This window comes from Pseudorca crassidens, chromosome 5 (assembly GCF_039906515.1).
Source record: "Pseudorca crassidens isolate mPseCra1 chromosome 5, mPseCra1.hap1, whole genome shotgun sequence".
NCBI lineage: Eukaryota > Metazoa > Chordata > Mammalia > Artiodactyla > Delphinidae > Pseudorca > Pseudorca crassidens.
Window position 1 is genome coordinate 114483521 of NC_090300.1, and position 27255 is coordinate 114510775.

Genomic DNA, 27255 nt, shown 5'->3' on the forward strand with positions numbered 1-27255 from the left:
ATTTGTTTATTCTGATCAGAGATATGTAGTGAGAAGCATTTGAGGATGCACTTTTATCTGTAAACTATTGCATTTATTTCACATTTTATAAAGGTCTTGGTTTCAGTCCCAATGTACACTTGATGAGTCTATGATTTAAGATCTCAAAGCCAAAATCAGCCCAGGGCAGAGGATTTGACACTAATAGGAAAGGTGTGTCGTCTGATTATGAAGAAAATAGGTCAGATGGCAAAACATTCCAGAACTAATTATTTATATTTATACCAATAAGCTTTATTACAGAAAGATAAAGAAAGAAAGAAAGAAAGAAAGAAAGAAAGAAAGAAAGAAAGAAAGAAAGAAAGAAAAGAAAGAGATAAAAGTTCATCCAACTTCCATAAAGTTAAGTATTGTTTTAGCTCTTTAGTTTGAAATGAAGATGCAATTTTTAGGAGGTAATATTTTCTTCTAATTGTCAAGATACTCGCAAACACCAGGGGAGAATTTGAACAACCAAAATAGGAATTATCAGATATGCTCTCACCATGCATTCATAAACATCTCCCCCTGGGTTCCTCTGGATTCTAACTGCTACCTTGGTTTTTGTCCAATGAGCTCTTAAAAGCAAAGAGAAGATGCTGGGGGATTAAACCTAAGGATTGACCAGCTACTACCACTCAGTGTTGGACCAAAATTCCCATTAGGAAACAACATGGAATCATTTTTAGCTGCAAAAAGGCACCCAAGAGAATAACAAATATATTAGGTTAACTGTCCGATACACGGCTCTGCCTGTATACCAAAACAAAAACATCGTGAGAGAGATATGAGCTATGTCAGAAACAGTCAGCCAACAACTGTCAGCTGGGATTGTTGAATAGCATTTAAATGCACCAAGCAACATTTGGGAGCAGGTGACTTCCAAGAACGATGGGGAAATGAAATTTTGTTGGCTAGGGGAATGGAATTTGGTAACTCTTTTTCTTTTTTTATGTTTGAGAGACTTTACTTCACTTTTCCCTGCATGTGAAGCCTCAATTCTCACATATTTGCATAGATATAAATAAAAGACTCTATCCTCACACAATGCAGAGCACTTAATAGGGAATTTGCAAATATTTGTTTTACACAGAAAGGAAAGGAAGAAGGAAGCACATGAGGGAAGAAGAAGGGAATCAATCCTGATTTAACTCTCACTGAGAAAAAGAACTGGGAGCAGAAGTGAGCTCAGAGGAGGCTTAGGTTAGGCATCAGAATACTTATATATTAGCCTCAAGCTGTAAGTGGCAGCTGGCTGCATGGCCCTGGCCAGGTGGCCAGTCAGCACTCGCAACTAGAACTTGGCATTCAAGACAGGCAGCTGCAAAGCGGAAACAGCCCAGCAGCTTTGTAGAAACAGAGGTACGGGCGCCATTTTATGGTTCCAGGCTCCCAGCCAATCACGATAGGAGAGGGCTGGGGGCACCTGCCTGTACCCGTAATGGAAAGTGCAGAGCTGGCCTCCAGGACAGAGCACCAAGCAGAAAATATCACATTCTGGGGTTAAAGAGGGGAAAAATCATCTGGTAAGCATGGCATGCTTTGGAGAAATGATCAACCAGGGTGAACACGACTTTGGAGGCAATTTTCTCCCCAAAACTTTCATAGTGATGATTCAGACAGGGAATTTGTGACAAAGCAGGGACTAAATAATAGATCTGCTGATTCTTAGCCCAAAGCTCTTCTATAACCGCTGGTTCAAGACAAATAATTCCCATTTTATCACCCTTGCTTTGTTTGTAGGTGTACCAAAACTGTCAAAATAATCTTTAATTTTCTCTCCCATTAAAATAATCTCAAGTGCTTTTCCTAAATAAACATTGAAAAATAGAGATTGCCATAAAGACAATCTTTCCATTTTAGCATTCAAAATGTTATAACTACTGGGAACAATTCAAAAAGAATTATAACAGACTTTGTCTCTGCCTTCTGAATTATTATCTAAAATGAGAGATTATAATTATGCTTATAGTACTGCAATGTGCTCCAGAAATTTAACCCTATAATTTCATTCACCACCAATTTATTTCCAGTCTTTAAACCCTTATTATAATTTATTTACCTATATCTAGAGATTTGGGGCAAGGGTCATTCAATACATCTCGGTAAATCTTTTAAATTCTCATTTGGATTATAAGTGTTTGAAGGACACTAATACACAGCATCTATAGAATGTGAACTAACGAAGGGGCTAAATGAGAAGTCAAGTCAATGAACAAGCTAGGGTCAGGCTATACTTTCTCCTTTTTAATTGAGATTTAATTGACATACAACATTATATTAGTTTCAGGTGTACAACATAATAATTCAATATATGTATATATTGTGAAATGATTACAAAATAAGTCTACTTAACACCCATTGCTACACAGTTGCAATATTTTTTCTCATGATGAGAACTTTTAAGATCCACTTTCTTAGCAACTTTTCAAATATACACTACAGCATTATTAACTATAGTCACCATGCTGTACATTAAATGCCCCACAACTTATTTATTTTATAACTGGAAGTTTATAGCTTTTGGCCCCCTTCACCCATTTCATCCACCCACCCCACCTCTGGCAACCACAGTCTGTTCTCTGTGTCTATAAGTTCAATTTTTGGTTTTTGGCTTCTTTTTTAGATTCCATATATAAATGAGATCATAGGGTATTTATCTTTCTCTGCCTCACTTATTTCACTTAGCATAGTGCCCTCAAGGTCCATCCATGTTTTCTCAAATGACAAGATTTTATTCTTTTTTATGGCTGTATAATATTCCACTTATTCACTCATCCATCAATGAACACTTAGGCTGTTTCCATATCTCAACTATGTAAATAATGCCACAATGAACATGGAAGTGCAGATATCTTTTCAAGTTAATGTTTTTTTTTCCTTTGAATAAATACCCAGAAGTGGAATTGCTGGGTCATATGGTAGTTCTATTATTAATTTTTTGAGAAACTCTCATACTCTTTTCCATAGTAGCTGCACGAATTTACATTCCTACCAACAGTGCACAAAGGTTCTCTTTTCTCTGCATCCTCACCAATACTTGTTATCTCTTGTCTGTTTGATGACAGCCATTCTAACAGATGTGAGATGATATCTCAGTGTGGTGTGGTTTTGATTTGCATTTCCCTGATGATTAGTGATGCTGCGCTTCTTTTCATATACCTGTTGGCTATCTGTATGTCTTCTTTGGAAAAATGACTATTCAGTTCCTCTCCCCAATTTTTTTTATATCTTTATTGAAGTATAATTGCTTTACAATGTTGTGTTAGTTTTGGCTGTACAACAAGGAGAATCAGCTATATGTATACATATATCCCCATATCCCCTCCCTCTTGAGCCTCCCTCCCACCCTCTCTATCCCACCCCTTGCAAAGCATTGAGCTGATCTCCCTGTGCTATGCAGCAGTTTCCCACTAGCCATCCATTTTACATTTGGTAGTGTATACATGTCAGTGCTACTCTCTCACTTCGTCCCAGCTTCCCCACCCCCACTGTGTCCTCAAGTCTGTTCTCTACGTCTGTGTCTTTATTCCTGCCCTGCCACTAGGTCCATCAGTACCATTTTTTTAGATTCCATATATATGCATTAGCATATGGTATTTGTTTTTCTCTTTCTGACTTACTTCACTCTGTATGACAGAGTCTAGATCCATCCACCTCATTACAAATAACTCAATTTTGTTCCTTTTTATGGCTGAGTAATATTCCATTGTATATATGTGCCACATCTTCTTTATCCATTCATCTGTTGATGGACACTTAGGTTGCTTCCATGTCCTGGCTATTGTAAATAGAGCTGCAGTGAATATTGTGGTACATGACTCTTTTTGAATTATGGTTTTCTCAGGATATATGCCCAGTAGTGGGATCCTCTGCTCAATTTTTAATAGGATTGTTTGGCTTTATTCTACTGAGTTTTATGATTTCTTTATATATCTTGGATAAACTTTCCTGTATGCATTTATACACACTGTTTCTTATATTCAGTCCTCCATATCTCTTCTTTAGTGTCTTAACAAAGATTTCTGCTTATTTGTGGAAGTAAACAGAATTTTGGACATCATTCATGGCTGTTATAGCATGGTGGACAGGGCTCTGAATTTATCATATTACAAGTTGATTACTTTGTCTTTATTTTCTTGTCCTTTTTTTGCCTCATGCATAAAGAGCGTCTATAATGAATCTGTACAGTTTAAAACAATAATAAAATTTTACTCCTAGGTATCCACCATACAGTTAAAGAAACAGAATTTTATCCAGCTTCCTGAATATCTTTTCCCAAATCCCTCTCCCTACTCCAGAGGACTTTTTTTATCTGTTATTTTTTTGTTTTCCTTTGCAGTTTTACAGCATATCTTTGTGTTCCTAAATAATATATTTTTTTCATTTTATGTATTTTCCATATTAATAGAATCATATTTTTCTGTTTTTAGAAATTTTCATTCAACATCATGTTTTTCATGATGTTATCCACGTTGATAGGTATAGATGTATTTTATTTATAGCCATTGCTTTACAGTATTCCATTGGTGATATATATATACCAAAACCAACTTACTTAAACTTCTTCCACTTGAGTTATTTACAGCACTGTTTTTCTCTATTAAAAATAATACTATCATCTGTATTCATGCTCATATTTCCTAGGACACAAATTAAGTTCACTTTCTTCTTCTCTCAACTAAGGATAACAAGAGCTTCATTCCAGAGTTCTTCTTAATGATTCCAATATTCAGTTTGTTGATCTACAAAACAAATAATTGTCATTCTTAGCATTAAGTGAGCATATATATAAGTACATAGAACAAGGGCTAATTCATAGTAGGCGTTCCATAAATCCTTTTTCACTCTCCATTAAGAATTAGAGATGATTTTAATCCTTCATAAATAGAAGTGCTTTATAGAGTATGCTGTGTCACCTGTAGGTGCAGAAACTTCTGACTCAATACTCAAGGCTACTATTTGGCCTCTGACAAACACAGATATGTATGGTTTAGTTATTACTACATGTCAAGTGGACGAGACTTTTACAAGAGATGGTGATATCACATAGCATACAGTGAGAGAGGAGCTGCTGCTTCCTGCTTCCCTGGGATTTGTCAGCATTATCTTCCTGGATGGAGTCCAGCTGGCTCAAGTTGCCTGAAGCAAAGGCAAAGTGCATTCTTTTGACCCAGAAAAAGCCTCTAGATATGGAAACGTGCAGCACTGTCCTTTGTGGGTCATCTCAAATTCATGCACTGTCTGTGTGACCCAGTTTTCTTCCTTCCAGAAATGCCACCACTCTTGGAGCCAGAAGAAGATACTATATGTTATTTACATCATTATTGCATTGATCCTGCACTCCTTAACATCCTGCCTCTAAGTAGGAAACAAAAAAGACATGGCAGGGAAAATGGTGATAGCATACTTTCTTAGCAGTTTGAAAAAATCCATGGGAAATAGTTCTTGCTTTTCAACCAGTCTTCTTCATTACAAATTTTATTCAGTGAAACTTCTGGTCTTCAGAATTTCACCTTCTACCTGTTTTCTTCCCTAAATCACTACCCTTCCAAACGTTTCCCTAAAACAATATCTAGTATTTTATAAACTTATGTCTGATTACCAGCCAGTAGCCATTAAATTTCCTTGGAGAAAGGGAAGGGAGAGGGATCTTCCGTAGGTAAAACAACTAAAATAAATACATCAAAATTCTGAATTTACATTTTCTGTTACTAAAATAAGACTCCCCACCCCCTTTTCAATGTTTTCTTCCATTTGGTTACCATTCAGTCATACATGATGGCAGGTATAAAAGTCAGATTCCATGGAATGTAGCTGATGAAGGAAAGAAAGAGAAAGAAAGAAAGAAAGGAAGGAAGGAAGGAAGGAAAGAAGGAAGGAAGGAAAAAAACTGTGGGTATAGATACATTTTTTGTATTTAGAAATCCACTTTGAAAATGTCCTGAGTGTTGCACTCAGTTCAATTCCAATTCACTTTGGTTGTTTGCTTTCCTGTCTTCCAAAGAACTCATAGGTGAGCATTAGACATAGGATGCAATATCAAATAGTTCTCTTCAGAGGCTGCTACCAAGTGTTTTATACTTGGAAAATAAATGGCAAAAGTGCATAGACATTTGACATGGATAACATTTCAAGCTGATGTTTTAGGAGAAATTTTCTTGAGATATACAAATCACCAATCATCTTGTTAGTTTGGGGTAAAAAAAACAAAAAGTGAAAAAACTTCATCTCTGAACCTTGTAGTCAATACCAAATTCTACTATGGCATGTGGAGGACTCTGCTTCAGTGACAATATGCAGAACCAACAATATATGTGTGAAGAAATAATGGAAAAGAAGAGCCAATTAACCTCAGGGCTGGCTTGACCTAGGGAAAAAATTTTGAGATTTTGTAAAACAGTGCAGTGAATGCTGAAGGAAGTCTCAGACATTGCTTCTTAGCTGTTTTCTCAGTACTAATTACAGATTTTATTACACAGTAGTGTGTTATAAGTTAATAATGACCAGTGGAACACTATGAGGAAAGGAGGCACAAGGGAACTAGACTAGAACTGGTCACGGCCACCCCTTACTTAAAGTTAACAGGCCTAATGTGAAAGCCCCACATCAACACTTGCAAAGGGAAGTTTTGCCAAATTGGAGGCAGATAATGAAAACTCAGGTGAGAGGCAGGCTGTCATTGACACTGTTCAGTCTCATCAAGTGGCTGATGAGGATGAGGATGCTACATTGTTCCCTGAGGATAGAAATGAGCCAAATAATGACAACATGTCAGAGAGAAACAATTGGAAGGATGCAGAGAGCATGACAATTAGATCTCAGTGTCTGATGAGGGGAATAGTGCAAATGAACCACTTAACATGACTAAGCCAATAGACATCAAAATGTATTAGGTACAAACGATGTAAAACAGACGCCTAGTGATCAGAATATGGGACCTGGGAAATCTTCCGTGACTATACATAGAACAAGCATTTCTATAGCAAGCTATGAGCTGGGCAGAGAAGGCAAAAAAGCAAGTCAAAAGGCCTAGTCTTTAAGGAGTTTGACATTTAAATTGGGTACCATATCATCAGACTACAGCCAGCAAACGGAAAACACACTAGTTAATTCAACAGAAAGAATCTAATATAGGAATTGCAAACGGAAAACACACTAGTTAGTTCAACAGAAAGAATCTAATATAGGAATTGTTTAGAGTTATTGGAAGAATGAACAGTCAAAAAGGGCACACTGGATTAACATAGAGATAGTAAGAAAAGGAAGCATCTATCACCCTTAGAATTCGAGGAACAGAGGAAGAGACTGATGTTTTCAGGACACTAGAGAAGATGCTTTGAGAAGCTGTGAGATAGAGCTCTCAGAAGTGAGAACCTCTGACTATGACTGGTATCTTAAGAGGTCAAAGAAGGTGTCCTGCTATCCTGGATAAGAGGGTGTTACCAGACTGTTGCTAGTTTCTCCAAACAAATGCCATGAGGTTGGTCCTAAAAACAAGGAAGAAAGCAAGAAACTGGAACCAACAGCTACTTCAGAGTTTAGATGCTATTATTGAGATGAGGTTGACAGAAGTAGACCCCTGGAAGAAGCAAGTACCTTCTCTCTTCACTGCTATTCAGCAACTTTAGTGCCCTCCATTGGCAGAACTAATAGGAAAGTAGCTGGTAAAGGAAAAATGTAGTTTGCAGAGCCCCCAGCATCACAGAACTGAAATATAATAGTTAATAACTACAAACTTATAACCTTGAATTTGAGGGCCAGAGTATATCAAAAGAATTTATTAGAAGAGGCTAACAGTGCTATAATTTGGGTTTGTAGTATAATGAAAAGAGAATATTTTTGATGTCCTTCTTACATATTTATGTATCTGAAAGAACACCATAATAATCAAAGGTTTTCTCAGTCTAGGTTTACCTATAAAATGCAATAAACTCAGCTATTTGTCTTAAGAAGGTAGCGAGTAAGATGGAGTATCCAGAGTTTAGTTCATTCAAAAGTTTCACCATTTCCCAAAGTCTCAATTATCTCTAGATAATTGTTTTCAGGCAAATATCTTGCCTTCATATTGGGTGTCACACACTGTATATGTTTTTGAATTGTGTATAAATGTTGCTGTGGAGTGTTCACAAAAGAAATAGAGTTAGCTTTTGTTTCAGTTAGCCATTGTCTAAAAATACTGCCTAACAAACCAATACAAAACTCAGGGGCTTGAAACAAAACTGATGATTCATATGAATCTACAGGTTGGTTAATTGAGTGTAGGCTTCCTGGTGGATCTTCTTCTCCCTGTGGCTGCTGGAGCTCCTCTGCTTCAGAGGGCAGTTCTTTGGGTCAGCTAGAATGGCTCTCTTCTGCATGTCTTCCACCCTCTCTTTACCAGCAGGCTCTCTGAGCCTTGTTTTATTTGCGGCAATGGCAGAGGTACAAATGGGCAAGTGGAAATGCATGAGGCCTTTTAGAATACAGCATCACTCTGATCAATGTACCACTGGCCAAAGTACATCACAACTCTGAGCCCTAAGTCAAAGGTCAGGGAAATACTCTAACCATGTTAAAACCAAGGTGAAAATGTGGGTGCCAGGAGGGGTGAAAAATGGTGACTAATCTTTCATTCCATAGCAAGTTTGATCTCTATTTCAGAAAAAAAAAAAACCCTTGTGTTCTGTACGCAAGGGGAATCCTCATTCATTGAGTGTTTAATCTGATAGAATTCTACAGTGAAGGTTATCAGTGGAATGTGTCTCTCTTGAAGACAGAAATAAGACTAAGCAAAAAAGAATCAGAAAGTTGTTTTAATAGGAAAAAAATACACTAAATGGAGGGCAAATCATCAGTATGAATAAGAGAAATCTGTGTTGCATTGGCAGAACATCAGGTCAAGAATAAAGATTATAGCAAATTAGGAGTAGCTACAAAGGCCATACTGGCCCACACTGGGCTCTGTGTTCATAAGGAAAAGGCTCTCCCTCTGGGTAAGAACAAGTCACATCAGGGTTCAGGATTTGGTAAGTGGAGGCATGGATTGGATTTCATCTCCCAGGTACTCTCAGCCAGGTCTCATTGTTTAGAGGAAATGTAACCCCAGTGGAAGAGAAGAAAGAAAAAATTTACTCAAGGATTTTACTAATTTTGTTGATGTACCTCATTGTGTTGCTATCATATATTTCTTATTGATTCACCTTAATAATTCTTTCAAATGGTAGCCATTCTTTCCTTCCCTCCTTTTGGCCTTCCTGCCTTTCTTCCACATATATATACTAAATTTCTCCTGTATGTCAAGTAAGTTACAGGCAGGTAAGATACAGCAGGAACAAAACAAACAAAATTCCTGCCCTCATAAGCTTTGTAATGTACCAGGAGAGGCAGACAATGAACAGTAAACTTAACAAATTAGTGAATTATACAGAGCAACAGAAAATGATAAGAGCTTTACAGAAAAGAGGAGAGGAGAGGGGAGAGGAGGGGAAGGGAAGGAAGGGAAGCGGAGCGAAGGGGAGGGGAGGGGAAGGAAGGGATATTATTGTCATACCTGTTTGAACATACTCTTACCACTATATATCCACGGTTGATGTTATATAGAGAAAAATGACCACTTCCTAATTCACTCACATCTCAACTCTGATTGCATAAGACTATTCTTCCTAGGACTGCAAGACTAAATCTAAGAGAAAATCGAGTCAGAAGACAAATGCTGATAAAACATAAAATAAATTTATGCCCTTATATTTGGTTTATCTAGGTTCGCTTTTTTAATATAATAACAACTGTGGCTAAAGCCAGTAAAAGGTTGGCAGAATTTTACAGGAGATTGTTAAAACAAATGTTCCTGTAATGCAATCTATATCATAGCTTATGTAGTTCATGTAATAGTTTTGCCATTTAAAAAATTTGGTATGTTATGCTCATTGAGTTGAATATAAGATAAATTTATTTATTACATTTTGTGTTTGCCATAGTGCTTAATAAATAGTCTTAGAGTCTAGAAAAACTTTCCCTTGGCTATGAATTAATCTATTGAGCATTCAAAATGGTTGAATGTGCAAGTTGGGAAAATAAGCACATATATTACAGTAATAACCCTTTAATGAATTATGGTCTTAAGTTGTTCTTGCAAGTTTTTTATTTAAAAATGGTCCTGATCAGTGGTCCAGTTTTCTGGCTAAAAAGGATTGTTAAAACAAAAACAAAACTAAAGTACAGGTAATTACTTGACCTTTGTGTTTCTACCAAATTAGGATAACTACATTGAAAAGCTTGGGTCATAATCATGCTATTACAACAGTTTTCCTGGCTTTTTGAACTCTGAAACTTCTAAATTTTCCTTAGCAGTTCAGAGGCACCCTCAGTGTACTACTTGTGAAATACATAGCATTATGTCCATGACAATTCTTTGAAAAACTATTTGGGATATGTGGAATTTTAGAACCATGGAACTATAATATTGCTCTCCTTTCCCTTGATTTGGTACATTGTATAACATTGTATACAGTAAGAGAATTTCCCTCCCTTAATCCCCTTTGATTGCTGTAAGTAGGTTGATAAATGAATTCTAAGAAGTGTAATATATATGTCTCATTTTAAATATCTTATGTTGGCTTAAGTGCAGATGCAACGGTTAGCTGACTATGTGTAAGTGAAATGGGATGAAATGGAATTGAATCCATGTCTTGTGAGTTAATATTTCTCTACTTCCTGTGTTGGCTTGCTGGCAACTTTCTAGGTTGCTGAAAACATATCAGTAAAAAGTTGGGAGATGAGAAACTTTTGATAGGATATTTCCTTAATCTTGAAGTTTAATCTCTTTATTACAGACATTTTAAACACTCTGGCTGGTACCTAATATAAGTTCAATAAATGTTACTTTCATGACCTCATGTATATTTATGTATGTGAACCCTTATATATTTTATTATAATAAATGAGGACTAAGTCCTCTGCTTGTATTGTGTAGAATAGAGGTCAGCACTTTTTTCTTTTTAAAGTCCAGATAATAAATATTCTAGGCTTACAGGCCATACAGTCTATGACACAACTAATAAACTCTGCTATTATAGCACAAAATCAATACATAAATACAAACAATACATAAAGAATGGCTCTGTTCTACTAAAACTTTATTTACAAAAGGTGGTAGGCAGGATTTAACCCATGGGCTATGGTTCACCCTTGACATAGACAATTTAAAATTCCACATGCAGGCTGAACTACAGAATGGTCCACAAAACATAAACTCAAGGGAATTTTGTTGAACATATCATTCAAAATGCACATTTATAGAGTTTCTGAAAATCTATGAGTTATTTCTGACTCATTTAAAGAAAGTAATTGGCCAAATTTTCATATATTCAATAATATTTAAATTACATAGTATTTAAAATATAAAATAAGGAAATGTTGTTTCACATTGTCCATATGATCCAAAAACACGTGAATACAACTAGGCATGGAAATTTACTATTAACAACTGGAAAGCAAGTTCACAAACAAAACTAATTTGAAGCTAAATCCTTGTCTCTGTTTACAACTGGCGTATTAATTTTATCAAGTTATTAATTGTATTAATCTGTAAAATGAGAAAGATATCAGCTTCATTTCACTAATCTGTAAAATGGGAAGAATATACCAGCACAAAAACTTTCAGTGACTGAGGGAAAAAAATCTAAAAAAAATTGGTTTGGGTCTCTCAAGCTAAATTTTTTAGTGTGGCTTGTCTGAGTATGTTGATGCCTCTGTCTTAAAGGTAGGTTGGTGTCAGCAAGATCCTCCAATATATTAAACTAAAAATATTCAGACATTTAGGCTGATACTGAGAGAACAGAATTGACACTGCTTCTATTGAAAGCCTCTAAATCAATAAAAACTATTATAAAGCATTTATAAGCAAAGTGTTCTCTAAATGCTTAATAATATTTCTTTTTTTGTTTGTTTGTTTTTGTTTGTTTTTAATTTATTTATTTTTGGCTGTGTTGGGTCTTCGTTTCTGTGCGAGGGCTTTCTCTAGTTGCGGCAAGCGGGGGCCACTCTTCATCGTGGTGCGCGAGCCTCTCACTATCACGGCCTCCCTTGTTGCGGAGCACAGGCTCCAGGCGCACAGGGTCAGTAGTTGTGGCTCACGGGCCTAGTTGCTCCGCGGCATGTGGGATCTTCCCAGACCAGGGCTCGAACCCACGTCCCCTGCATTGGCAGGCAGATTCTCAACCACTGCGCCACCAGGGAAGCCCAATAATATTTCTGTTAATGGCTTTCCTCTCGTAGAATTCCACCTCAGTCATTCGATTTCTTTCCTATATCACTAGTGTATTTAGCTCTTCCTAGTCTCCCTTAGATGTCATTCAGTGAGTTAGAACCATTTGGCAGGCAGCCATAAACTACCTATAACAAAGAGTAGTAATTTTACTTAAGTTCTGTATCTTAAAGAGAATTGTCATCTCTGTGTTAAATGAAGTGGTTTTGCAAGGCTTCCCAGTGTATCTCTCTTAACAGACATGTTTATTTCTCATAACATAATAGTGGAGACACCTATATCTATGAACACAACCATGGACCACTTCTAATAACACCATGCCCTAAATAGGTATGCTATCTAGCTTATACTTAATGAATATTTGAATAGCTAATTTATGACTCATCGATTCTATATCCATGTTTTATTGCCTCTAGCTAAAGCAGAAAAACTTCTTTTTTCAGATGATGAAAATGAAAAATAGATTTGCAAAAACAAGGCACACTTGGGAGTGCAAACCAAAGTCTGATCGTGGAAGAATCTCTTTGATCCTAATTCCCTGAATCACATACAGGTGTCGGACCTTCTTAAACTCTACTGATATTAACAAGACAAGACAAGAGGTGACTTGTATGGCCAGCCTCTGCTGTTCCAGACTCTTTCCTACAGCAGTTCTTCAACCTGTCACAGTGTATAAAAAGCCCTCTGCGAGCAATAGCATAAGCACTCCTTGTGCTTTATGCACAACAGAGACAACTAGAAATGATGAGTTTATTTTGCAAATTTAATTTAGGAGGTTTTTTACACTGCGTGCACACATCCTTCCCTGAAAGTCACAGGCAAAGTATTAGATTTCTTTCAGGCTCAACTAAATACAGATTTTGCTGAAACCCAGTTAAGAAATGTAGACGTATAAGAATCGAACCACATTAATGAGAATGCCAGCAATGAGTTCATTGTCTGTGGCAGTAGTTTAGACTTACGTAGAATTACATACGTGAATTAAAAACTCATCCAACTGCTGGGATCTATCTTTAATGATGTTTTCCCCTGCACACAAATAATGTTGCCAGGATATGAACAATAAAAATATGCCTACTTTAATATAATAGTTAAGACCATTGGATTTGGAATTAAAAAGTAAGATCTGGATTTAAATCTCTCTTCCACCACTTACTCTGTGTCCTTGATAAGCTGCTTAGTTATAAACCTTAATTTCCACGTTTGTAAAATGAATTATATGTACCTTTCTCATAGAATTATTATGGGAATTAGATAAAATATTTATATAAAACTGGTAGTCCAGAGCCTTGTGCACATAATGCACTGATTCTTGAAAGCGTCTTGGATTAGGGCAGGAGAAATGTTTATTAAAAATCATCCCCTAACCACCCATCTGACCCAGTCAAATTGTTCCCTCAGCAACTCGAAGCGTTTTATTACATAATGAAAGAAGAGATGCCTGTCCATTTGGAGCAGAGCAAGCTACTAGTCCACAGCTCCCAAGGTTGTTGAACAGAAGTTCTTTCTGACATCTTATTATATATTTCTATCTAAGACCCAGTCAGAGATGGAAAGAGATGAGGGTGAAGATGGGGAAGGGGAGTCATTATTGGTTCAACTATTTTTTATTATTTCTTATGAGCGTGTGTGGAATTAAAACATGACCAGTTCTGTTCAAGCAGGAAAAATAAGTTATCTCAAAATGCTAAATCAAAACATAGAGGATTGGGCTTCCCTGGTGGCACAGTGGTTGAGAATCTGCCTGCTAATGCAGGGGACACGGGTTTGAGCCCTGGTTTGGGAAGATCCCACATGCCATGGAGCAACTAGGCCCGTGAGCCACAACTACTGAGCCTGCACATCTGGAGTCTGTGCTCTGCAACAAGAGAGGCCGCGATAGTGAGAGGCCCGCGCACCGCAATGAAGAGTGGCCCCCGCTTGCCGCAACTAGAGAAAGCCCTCGCACAGAAACGAAGACCCAATGCAGCAAAAATAAATTAATCAATTAATAAACTCCTACCCCTAACATCTTCTTAAAAAAAAAAAAAGCCCACAGTCATCTTGATAATACTGTACGGGGCCTCTGATTCTTTCATTCTTAAAAAAGCAAACAAACAAAACAAAACAAAACAAAAAAAAACATAGAAGATATACTTTATCCTCTATGGGGATAGAGAGTTAAAAAAATTCTGTAAAGTATCTCCCATATTCACACTGATGCCTGATCTGCCTTTATAAAAACCACTTTTGCAATGCTCAATAGATATTAGGGATTATCCACTATTAACATTTGCCTATCCCTGTAAATTTTACCAGATAATATGATATTGAGAAATTAAATTGGCCTCTTAAGTAAAAGTATTAACTTTTGGTTTAAAGGATTCATTTTATACAAACAATAGTATGGACTGGACATTTGCTTTTACTACCTTCCATTGAGTTTGCATGAAGTAATTACAAAACTACTTTACACTGTAAAGTAGTGAAGTCCCCAAAATATGCTAATTAATCATTAGTAATTTTTAGAAAGTACTTATGGTTTTAGAATTACTTCTGTCTCTTCAGCTCTGTAATTTTCTCACTCACTGATGTAATAGCACCACACTGTTGTTATTCATGAAGAGACATGAAAGAGAGAAACACACCAGCAATAACAACAAAAAGTTTAAAGAAAAAATTATTCAATGACACTTCTTAAAGCACAGTAAGGAAGGCTGTATTCGAGGAGCCATGGAGAAAGGTGTAAGGACTCCCGCTCTCCAACAGTGGAATCCTACAGTGAGAGATTGGACTCAACTTCAAATACAGCATGGGCAAATGGAAATTTATAACCAAGAAGCAGGATGCAAATCAGTGGGTGAAAAAGTACTAAGAGGAAACATCAGCAGAAGGGGGATTCTGGCTAAACCAACCTAAGAAAAGACATCACCTGGCAGATGGTGGAGGATAAGGAACCTGATTAGATACGGAGCGTGATCAGATATGGAGGATAGGGGATTCTGGTGAAACCAACTTAGCAGGGTTCTTACTGAAATTGGACAATGCAGAGACAAACATGGGAGTGTTCAGGCCTAGTAGAAAAAGAGCTCAGAGGAGCCTGAGGAGACTTTGGTTAATGAGAGAATCTTTATCATGTTAAAGGTGGAAGTAATTTAATATTCTCCTGAGAAGCTATACTATCTCAGCCCTATAAAAATAATCCTATTTCACCCAAATATTTTAGAGATATCTTTGTAAAATTTCCATTCCACGTATGTAGATTTCTTCCTCCAACTACTCTATACAGAGGGTCTACCAGGCAGGACACTGAGGTGGGCTTGCCTATAGTGAGTGTACTATGACTCAGTCAGAGCCACTGTGTGATTGGCTTGGAACACTCTCCTCTCCCAAGCTAATTCTGATTTGAATGTAAGACTCAAGTTAGATGCAATCTGTCCCTGAAAGATAGACTGCACCCTTCTCTGCTCCCCTATGATTGTCTATGCAAGCCTGTAGCATAACATTTACGACAGTTTCATTATCAACTGGTCCTTGACTAGTGTCCCCAGAGAATAAAATCTCCTGGAGAACTGAAGGGAGTATTATTCATCTTTTTATCCCTGGCCCCATGCACAGTGCCTGCCACCCAGCAGAAACCCTCAAGTTTATGAATAGATGAATTACTGAATGAGTTAAGGATCTTCAATGACAAATGAGAGAGGCCAATGTGGTATAAATATAACAGAAACCAACATTCATGGGCATCACCACTTTCTTTTAGTAGCTTCTCATCTTTTCACAACTTTATTTTTAAAAGTTGCCCTAGGGCAGGCACTTTGAGCATTTATCAACTTCATGATAACTGTAAAATCAATAACCAATATTTTCAGAACACCCATAAAAATGAGGTTTACAAAAGAAAAAAAAATTAAGGATGGCTAGTCAGAAAAGAGAAACTGGAAGAAAATGAGTTCTGCTCTACCTGAGTTAATGGTAATATATGTCTCCCATCAATTTCCCTTTCCTCCAAAGGCAAGGCTCTCCTTTTGTCACTGTGATTACTTAGGCACAATAGACTGCTGGTTAACTGATGATCCTGACACAGCAGGCACACGAGCATTGTTAATCCTTTACCCCTAAGGCCTTTACCTGTCCGCATACACAGTACACAGTTAGGTTTGGTCTCCTGGGAATCCTTATTAATTCCTTTATTTCATATTAATATTCTAAGTTAGGAGAAGCATTTACTCTTATTGGGCATACCCAACATGTTTCCAGGTTGCCACTTTGTCTGCATTAGAAATAATACTAGATACAGATGTCCTCGACTTAGGATGGTTCGACATGTAATTTTTCGACTTTACAAAAATTTGATGGGCTTCCCTGGTGGCGCAGTGGTTGAGAGTCCGCCTGCCAATGCAGGGGACACGGGTTCGTGCCCCGGTCCGGGAAGATCCCACATGCCGCGGAGCGGCTGGGCCCGTGAGCCATGGCCGCTGAGCCTGCACGTCCGGAGCCTGTGCTCCACAACGGGAGAGGCCACAACAGTGAGAGGCCCGCGTACCACAAAAAAAAAAAAAAAAAAAAAAATTGATCTTTTCCCGGCTAGCAATCATGCGGCAAGATACTCTCTCACGAGGCTGTGCAACAGCAACTGAGCCACAGCTCCTAGTCAGCCACGTGATCAAGAGGGCAAACAACCAATACACTTACAACCATTCTGTTTTTCACTTTCAGTACATTATTCAATACATTACATGAGATATTCTATGCTTTATTATAAAATAGGCTTTGTGTTAGATACTGTTGCCCATCTGTAGCTAATGTAAGTGTCCTGAGCACCTTTAAGGTAGGCTAGGCTAAGCTATGATGTTCAGTAAGTTAGCCGTATTAAATGCATTTTTAATTTATGATATTTTCAATTTATGATGGGTTTATCGGAACATAAAGTCATCATTAAGTCAAGGAAGATCTGTATTAAAAACATTAAATTTGAGAATCTGCAGTCTTATAATACTTAATAAAATGAATTTTCAAAAATCAATTAAATAATGTTTCTAAAAAGTTCACCATCCACCTGCATGAATATAACTCTGTAGGTGTTCCAAAAGAAAGTAGAAAGCCGTCTTCCTTTCTGCCTCAAAAAACTTCCAATTAAAATAATATTGGAAGCTCTTTGAACACTCATAGTGTTCCTGTGAGTTGTGAATTTGTAAATCGACTGCTTTTCTGAGGTCAACCCAAACTTGTTTTCAACTACCATTATATTCTGGTTAAGAACTAATGAAAGGTAGATTTTATTTTTATGGAATAGCCACTTTTTTTTGCACCTTGTTTTACTATCTTCTCTAATGATTCTCAACCCACCTGCAATTTACGTGACAATGTTGGCTGCTTGACCTGCGCATCTGCTCTCCATGTGTAAGTGCTTCACCACGTGCCCTGATCCTGTGTGAGACATTGATAAATTCTGTCTGAGATACAAGGCACGATAGGTGATTTTAAATATATATTTTTTCCTCTGTTCTCACTTTCTTCTGAGAAGTCTTTCATTCTATTTCTGAGTTGAGCTGATTGATTCTGAACTAGTTGAAACCCAAGGTCTAGAGCAACAAGCTGAGAAAAAAATGATAGAGATATATTTTAAAAGTACCTTGGTTTTATCTTCTGATTCATTCAATAGAAAATCTCTTTTATGGATAAAAGTCCCTTTTTATAAGCTGTAGTACTCTCAGTTACTACTGGAGTGAAGCATTACAAAAGAGGAGAAAATGGTGAAATGCTGAAAATTTAATACATGCTAAATGTAAAAGTGAATATTGAACAAGAAAGACTCAGGTTTTGTGATATTTCTGTTGTTTCTCTCTCTCTCTGTCTGTCTTTCCCCCTCCTCCCCTTATTGCTTAATTAGTTTTATAAGTGAAGTATAAAGCTTTAACTGTGAGTAGTGAGTGCATAATAGATAAATATAGGGAAGTTTTAAAACAAATTTGACCTTGAATAAAGTTAGTAAAAAGATGAATGGATTTTTCTGCCTGTTCATGTAATCAGAGTACCTCAGCACTACTCTTAAGTGAAATGACTAGCTAGAATAATGTTAAGAATCTCCTCAAAAGATCTCCTTATCTGACTGATGCCTTGAACCCCATCAAGAACCCCGTCAAGAAGCTTCCTGCCTTTCCCTTGAGGCTTTAATCCTCAAATAAACAAAAATCTCACCTATGAGGGGTAAAATATTAAGTCATGAGGTTTTCCAATTCAATATTCATGTTTCTGAAGAGGAGTGGGCCATGGAATGCCTTTGAAAATGGGGACTCTAGTTGGAAGACAAAGATTTTCAATGAATCAAATACTTTTTATTGATATAACAGCCTATTACGTTTGTAGAGATCATGTGGTAGGAAGGTACAATAGTCTTATGGCTCTTTTTATACTCCTAGTTTGTATACTAAAGTGATTTAGGATATCTTGTTTCAAAAGCACACTTTTCAGTAATAAAGGACTGACTTTTTAAGACCTACTTATTCCTTACCTAATTTATTGCTACGCACCACAATGGAAAATGCCTTGATTTATGAATTTGAAGGATGTTCTATGTATCTATATCTCTCTCCTCCCCCTGATCACCTACACTGATGTCAGATGTCATGGAACTCAACTGTTTATAGTATAAGGACTATCACTATTACTTAGGTCACCTATTGTCCCTATATATGTATATAGACGCTTAAATTACACTTTTGATGTCAGTGACTCCCTGTGCTGAGACAGCTTCCTACTTAACCGTTCATTTTATATAGCACCCACCACCATCACCAAATACTTCCTTCTCCTGAGATTGAAATTTCTTATCTCTTAATCAAAGTCCATAGTGGACCTGTTACAACAATGATTCTTGGAGATTATACAGAAAATAGTGTTTTATTACTTCATTCAACAAATAATTTTTGTCTACTATTTATTTTTGTCTACTATTTACATTACCAAGAATCTTTTAAGAAATATTAGTTATCACATATTCTAATACTATACATTCTTTAAACTGGATCATCTCCCCATTAAATCTCTATTCCCTTATCCTGTTTAACTTTTGCTTCATAGCATTTATCACCACTTGAAATTATATCATGATTTATTTTTTTATTGTCTATCTCCCTGCACTAGAATATAAGCTCCATGAGGATGGTGAATTTGTTTCATTCACTGCTTTATTTCCAGTACCTAGAACCATGCTTAAGCCATTGTAGGTACTCAGTACTTGTTAAATGACTGGCCCAATAAATTAATTAATTAGTCTCAATTTCAGATACTACCCAGTTCTTCACCATGTCATGTAGGGAGGCTGTGTTACAAATGGGATCTTGCCATATGCCTCAGGTCTATTGGAACTGAATGAAGGTTCAGAAGCAGTGGTAGAGAGCAGAGTCACTAAACACACAAAAAATATCTATTTCAATTCTTCTTGGCAGTCATTAAGCTCTTTCTTCATAGAGATACAGTTACTTTATTGATAATAAATAATCCATTACTCTTAATTGAAACTAAGGTGTAGCTAATAAAGGTGAAATTTTTCATTGCCTATTATCAAGTAAGTTAGCATATTTACATCTCTATGTGTTGACACCTAAAAAAATGGGTCTTATAAATGATAGTTATAAGACTAGAGAGTTTTGAAGCAAGCATCATTAAAAATATAAAGCCACACAGAGAGTTTTTTAGTCATTTAAAAATGAAAAAGTGTGTGTGTATGAATTCCTAACAAATCTGTCACTACAAGGATGTGCAACAACAACTGTGGCAGCAATGATTGAAATGCTTTACAGCGTTCTTAGAATACCTCCCAGCCCTGCTCTCTGTAACAGTCCACAGTGTACAAGAAAGCAGGGACCACAGCAGCTAGAGGGAAGGGGATGTTTTCAAGGATGAGTGGAGGGCATTATCTGTATAATTGGGTAGAATGCAGCAAATGTTTTAAACAGTTCATTTTTATCATTATTGTCAGTTTTGTTTTTTAAAAAAACATGAAATAGGGATTTAACATGTAGTGGAGGAAAACTTTTCCCTTCTATACTTTTTAGCTGGTTTAATAATTAAATTGACATATCACAGATTAACAGGAGAAAAAAATTTTCATGCCTATGGGAGCTCATAAAAATATGAGACTCAAAAAGTGATCAAAGCGGGCAGCTTTTTTTACCTATTAGACAAAGAAACAATAAATTTGTGAAGACTTGGCAAGACAAAGAAGTTTTGGTTTGGGGTAGTAAATTAGTGAAGTAAGAAGGCTTGTTTATACAGCCTTCTCAGCCCTGAATTCCCTGTCTGTGGTGATAAGGATGCCTTCTACCATCCTGGTACAGGGAGGGTACCTTTCACATGGGAGATTTATTTCCTGCTTTCAAAGGGACAAAGGAGGGTCAAAGTGTCCTTCTTGCATTGGCTGTTTCTTAAGTAACTTTAATTCAAAATAATCAATATGCCAAAATGGCATATTTTGGGCTGGCATATTCTGCCCCTCTTCAACGCAAAAGATGCTTTTGTTTAAAATGCACTAAATCTTAGAATGTGCTTGAAAAATTGTTTTGAAAAACATGAAATCACAAAAGGACTATCATAACACATATACTAATCCAAGTAGAGTAATTATGATCACAGAGCTATATGAGCATCTCAAAACCTCCTCCTCATTTTTATTTCACTCACTTCCTGCCAAAACCTAACTACCAAGGGACAAGGGGAGGGGAAGTGCTAAATGCAATGGTTAAAAAAAGGAATGCAGTTTTAAATTAGGGGTTGCATCAAATGGTCTTATTAAAACATATGATGAGTAGGTGATTTCCAGATGCGAAAACTTTCTTATAGTATTATAATAACAAAATTTTTGGTGTGGTTAATACAAATGCACAGGAAATGTCAGTTCTACTGTTTGTAATTCAGTGAAGCAGCAACACCTAACAGACAGGATGCACTTAAGTGGGCATTGAAAAGCTGAATTCTAACAACGTATGACTTTTTCTTCTAACCATTTCACATATTTGTGCTTTAGCATCTCTTTTTTAAAGGTAGAGAAGATAAATCTTTTCTAAGAGTAATCTGAGGATATACAAAATGGACAAAGGTAACAGCACTATTTTAAGTATTACTGATCTTTTTTGTTTGTTTTTTGTTTGTTTGTTTTTGCGGTACGCGGGCCTCTCACTGTTGTGGGCTCTCCCGTTGCGGAGCACAGGCTCCGGACTCGCAGGCTCAACGGCCATGGCTCACGGGCCCAGCCGCTCCGCGGCATGCGGGATCTTCCCAGACCGGGGCACGAACCCCTGTCCCCTGCATCGGCAGGCGGACTCTCAACCACTGCGCCACCAGGGAAGCCCAGTATTACTGATCTTGATAACCAAGCATAGCCAATATAAATTACTCTTGATAGGGGTGCAAGAGAATAAAAATAAATAAATAAAAATCTGGTAATTAAATCAATTTTGGACCTTTCAGCTTAGACACGTGTAAAAGGTACAACAATAATGTAAGCAAATGTAGCAAATAGTCCAACAAGGCCAAGTCTATTCTATGTAGTATACATAAGGAGAGAGAAATGTACATATTCATTTTTTTTTTAACTAAGAAATTTCCCCCAAACTGAAATGTGTAGTGTTTCAATTTGTAGCATGAATCAGAAGTGTTAGAGGTAGAGAGAGAGAACTAGGTTCTGGTGAGGACCAGTCACTGCTGGTGTATGATTTATATATGTTAAATTGTTTTATCTTCATATTAATCTTTGAGTCAAGTATTTTATTGATGAGAAAATCAAGGTTAAATTATATTTTTACTCAGTGGCATACAGCTAGTAAGTAGCAGGACCAGCATTTTGAACCCATATCTGTCTGCCTCTAAAGCCTGGGCTATTTCTACCACATTCTCTACAGTCTTTTCAAAGGAGTCCATAAACATTATATTTTCCCAGCAGGTTTGTTTCTGAGCAAAGGAACAACCTTATCTCTTAGCCAGACTGAATAGTGAATTGCAGCAACAATTAAAGGATGTTCTTGAGGAGAGAATTTCCCTGGAAGTTCAACTGGAACAACTTCGACCACTCTCTCATCTATAAGCCAATTGCCTTTAACTGTGAACATACCCATTTTTAAGCGGTTTTGGGTTCAAAGCCAATTTGGAGACCCAAACATTCAGCTCACTGCTTAATTCAACATTAAACTTTATGATTCTGTTTTGTGCTATGTGTTCACCATTATATTTAAGTATTTTACTTTTTAATTTCAACAATGAAAGGGTCAGGATGACTTTTTCTGGGAAAAAAAAAAAAAAAAGTGTCCCTTTCCTGCTCTTGGATCCCCTCACCCATCCAAGACACATTTCCATTCCCAGGTCCTATATAATGCAGTATTGCACCCAGGACTGTTCTCAAGCATTGCTGCTTGGCTTGTTCCCAACTATATCTCATAATTTGCATCAGAGAATCCTGCCATAAATCCCTTCAGGGATTTTTAGGTGGTTAATTTGTTAATTCCTAATAAATGAAATTATACTCAATTATTTGTAAGATGACAACTTAATTAAAGATCACTCCTAGGGCTTCCCTGGTGGCGCAGTGGTTGAGAGTCCGCCTGCCGATGCAGGGGACACAGGTTCGTGCCCTGGTCCGGGAAGATCCCACATGCCGCGGAGCGGCTGGGCCCGTGAGCCATGGCCACTGAGCATGCGCGTCCGGAGCCTGTGCTCCGCAACGGAAGAGGCCACAACAGTGAGAGGCCCGCATACCGCAACAACAACAAAAAAAAAGATCACTCCTAGGGTCTTTCACATTTTAAAAGGGGATTCTAGAGATTCATTCATTCTTCATACTTTGAACAAACATGTATTGAATATTTACTTGCTACTTGCAAACACCAGCTGTGGAAAATTGAAAAACGAATATGACACATACTCTCTGTCCTCAAAGAGACAACAGTCTAGTCCAGTGAAAGAGATTATGATTCTAAGTAAATTTAAATACTACTAGAGCACAGCACACAGTTTCTCAAAGTGTAGACCCCTGACCAGTAGCATCAGCATTACCTGGGAATTTGTTAAAAAGCAAATTTTCTGGCTTTACCCCACACCTACTGGATCAAGAACTTTGGGACTGGGGCCCAGCAATCTGTATTTTAACAAGCTTCTAATGATTCTGATGCAAACTAAAGTTTGAAAACCACTGGTATAGTGTTGATGATGTAGGTGCTGAGTCCAGACTAACCTGGGTTCAATTCTTGCTCTCCCACCTCTTTATTGTATGGCTCTGGGCAAGCTATTTGAATTCTAAGTGCCTATTTTCTCCTTTGTAAAAGAAGATAATGATATTAATAGTACCTACTTGATATGGCTGTTGTAAGGATTAAGTTAGTTAATATATGTTAAACACTAGAACAGTGCCTGATGCCAAGCAAGCACTCAATAAATATGCTTTGGTTTTGTTATAAGACGTAAATAACTGTTGAAGACTCCATGTTTCACTTTAAGACCTACATAACTCTTGAAATGATTCATAATACTGAAAAATTGGAAATTTATTTACTCAATAATTAGAAGAATTTTATTCGGAAGGTAAGTTTTATTTCTTCAGCAATGGGGGGTGCAATGTCTTACCTAAATACGTGGATGCTTAAGGTGGAAATATTCAATAAATGAAGCTTGTTTTGTTTTGTTTTGTTTTCAGTAAAAACCTGCTAGCAGTTCTCTAGCCACACTGTGTAGATAGATTATTTCATTTATTTCTTAGGACTCAAAACGACCATTAATTGACTGTACTTCTAAGTGTGATATTATTTGCTTAGCATTTCATTAATGATATTTCAGGATTTTCTCATTGTAAGAATCATCGCTTCTTGGGAGAGACATCTAGTTCTTTAAGTACAATTACTCTGAGACTCTTCATAACTTGAGGAATTAAATTGTTTTACTTGGTCTTGAATTTTATCTGATGTCTTATTAAAAATATATATAATTATTAAAAATACATATAAACTTTATTTAAAGCTACTAGAAAGTAGTATTACAACCGGAAAACACATTTCTTGGATTCAGTTTGGAGTCACTTTCTGCTTTCCATGAGTTGGGGTAACAAGAGCATCCCTCTGTGCTCCCTGCTCTTCTAAGTCTGCCAAGCAATTAGCATCTCTTAACATTTCCAGGCAGCTGCCTAACGAAATGCTTGTTTCTCCAGAAAGTCATTTTGCATATAAAACTCTGTCTGATCCTCTGAAACTAACAAAGGTATTTCCAGTCCAAAAGACACTCTAACATTGCCAAAACAAATGTTCAGATATTAAAAAATCCCTCCCAAAATTTACATTAGGCCTATCTGTAAAATATCAGTTTAGGCAGGGTGACCATTAAGAAACAAAGTGGCATCTACAAAGATTTTTCCTCACTTTCGAAATATCTTCATTCCGTAGTTCTTTCAGCATATTATGAATTCCCAGGTACATTTCTTCATTTGCTTTCTGAAATGCTTCCTTAGAGGGAAATCAGAACCATGAAGAGGATGTAAATGAGAAAAAAAAAGTGCTATTTAAGCTTTATCCAGCTGTTCTTATCTCCATCTTTTTATAGCTAGTAGACCTTTGCTTCATTCTTTAGGCTTGTGGAAGATGAACAGATTTCTGCCCACTCTTAAAGAAGGTTCTTTTCTAAGTATTTAGAGTTCCATTTTCAGGGCACAAGTTCAATTCTCTTATCTTTTTATTTATGCATGCCAGCCTAGAAAGGTTTGAGGCTTAACTATGAGAAAATACAAGTCACTTCCGTAGGAAGATGCAGTATTCTGACACTTCTACCTTGACTGCATGCACAATTAAGCTAAAAGCTTTGGGCTTAACCTCTTTTCATTAGTTGCATATATACTTGCAAATTTTTGCAATATTTGGCAAGTATGGGGCATTTCTTAGAGGTTAGGGCAGAGTCATTCAGTATGGTGATTGTCAGGATGTATTAAGGTTGTAGAGAGCATGCCTTGACAACTGATAACACACTAGGCCCAGGTTCGTCAAGGCCCAGAACCTGAAATAATCTGATCTTTGGAAAAGGTTAAAAAGACAGAACTATTCCTGGTGTCAGAACAAGAGCAATAGGATGTTCCTAGGATCAGAGCAAAGAAATCTGCCCCGTTGTCCGTGCTGTAAACAGACTATGCAACATTCAGAGTCAGATGGAAGGTTTTTCCATTTCCCCACCTGCTCACAGATACAAATCATGTCATAAACACAGGGCCAAGCGAAGTGAATTGCATTGTAACTTCTAACACAGACTTTTATAACTGTAATACCCCAAAGGCAAAGAGACCTCAAGAGAAACCAAGAACGAGAAAAGAAATAGAGGGAGAGAATGAGAGAGAGAGAAACTAATCAGGAAATGGAACAAGATTGGGTACCACTCCCAGTATTTTCAACTCTAAGATCAATGATGCTTGTGCTTGAATCAAATGGGTTATGTTTTAGTGACAGAGATAATGAACAGGAATCCTGGGTTTTAACGTAAAAAACTTTAGACTGACCACTGTTCTCTTGATTCAATGCATTTATCAGAAAGAAATGACTTTTCAATTTTTTTTTGCATCCTGGTTTACAGAGAAATGTAAAGACAAAGTTTCTCCATATAGCAATATATAAGTACATCACAACACACACACACACACACACACACACACACACACGACGAGCTGTCTTCATTTTGCCCTTTTCAAATGAACTGAAGGCTTCAGAACTTGTCGAAAGGTCTTGAGACTTTTGTTAATATACACAAAACCTAACATAAAATTTGCTCAAAAATGTCTCAGCTGGAAATTTACTTGAACTCTATTGGTTTGTATTGAATGGAATATTCCCAAGTGTTGTAGTTTTGCAGTGGCTCAACCTGGAATTCTTAGGAAGCAAATTCCAAGACCAGAGAAAGTTTTGTAGTATGATATGGTAGAGGAAGAAAGATACTGTCTGCTTTAACTAAAAGTAATTATTCACTAGGAGAACCACCATGACTGGTTCTTCTGTTCCAGTTTCACTACTGTCATATTCATCTTCAAACTTAAGAAAAAGGTAGTGATGACGTATTTAAATCAATGTCTAACACAAAATACTGTGCCACACACAAACCCCTCCCCCAAATCCAAAATAGCACATTATAATGAAAGCCTCAAAGTAGCTGATATAATCCTCTCACATTTCAATTACTTTTCAGACCCAGACAGGTTTTCTCAATAAATATTTTATACAATGGTAGAAAAAAATGACAATTACTAAAGGTTTTCAAAACATCAAAAGCTGAAGGATTTTTCCTATGTATTTAATTTTACAATTAGTAAGTCATAAAGAAGGAATATTTATTAGATCTAATTTTTGCTTTACCATAGCCCTAAGCAACATCCCATATATCATATATTTAGCAACTGAAGTACCCTTGGAGGTGCCAAAGCTATCAGTGAATTTGGCCAAACCATTGACTAAACAGTCCCTGAAGTCAAATAATGAGTCATACAGGTTGACATTGATCAGTTAATTTAGTCAAAATGGTCCATCTGGAGCATAAAAACACAACACAAAAATAAAGGAGGAGGAGGAGATTATCTAGCATGGATCTAGCATTTTGTACTTTCAAATATTTTATTATTGATTAGAATTTTTAGTAAGGTTTTGGAGAAAATGGACATATGGCAAGCTAAGAATTCTTATTAAGAAGATATTTATACACAAATATTTAAAGATGAGATTATAGAAGGTCTGGGATTTGCTTCAAAATAACCCAGTGCCAGGGGGTTGGGAGGGGCAGTTAGTAAGGTATGTAGATAGGATGGCCATATAATTCATTGCCCAAATTGGAACAATTTTGAGAGATCAATGGAAAGTTAAGATAGTTAGCAGTCACATATTGATTTAGATGTGAAATGTGGAAATGGAAATGTGGTCAGCCTAAGTTTAGCAGAAATAAGATTTTTAAATTGTGGAACCTGGGTGATGGGTATATAGGAAATTCATTATACTATTCTCCTA

At 36.8% G+C, this 27255-nt stretch overlaps 1 long non-coding RNA gene across 1 annotated transcript in view; it reads right to left on the bottom strand.

The window, feature by feature from the left end:
* The window catches only part of LOC137224542 (uncharacterized), a 220704-nt gene that overhangs the window by 9996 nt on the left and 183453 nt on the right, over window positions 1-27255 (bottom strand). Inside the window, exon 7 of the long non-coding RNA XR_010943376.1 lies at window positions 4577-4763. This is a non-coding gene — a long non-coding RNA (uncharacterized lncRNA). The remainder of the gene's footprint in view (window positions 1-4576; window positions 4764-27255) is intronic.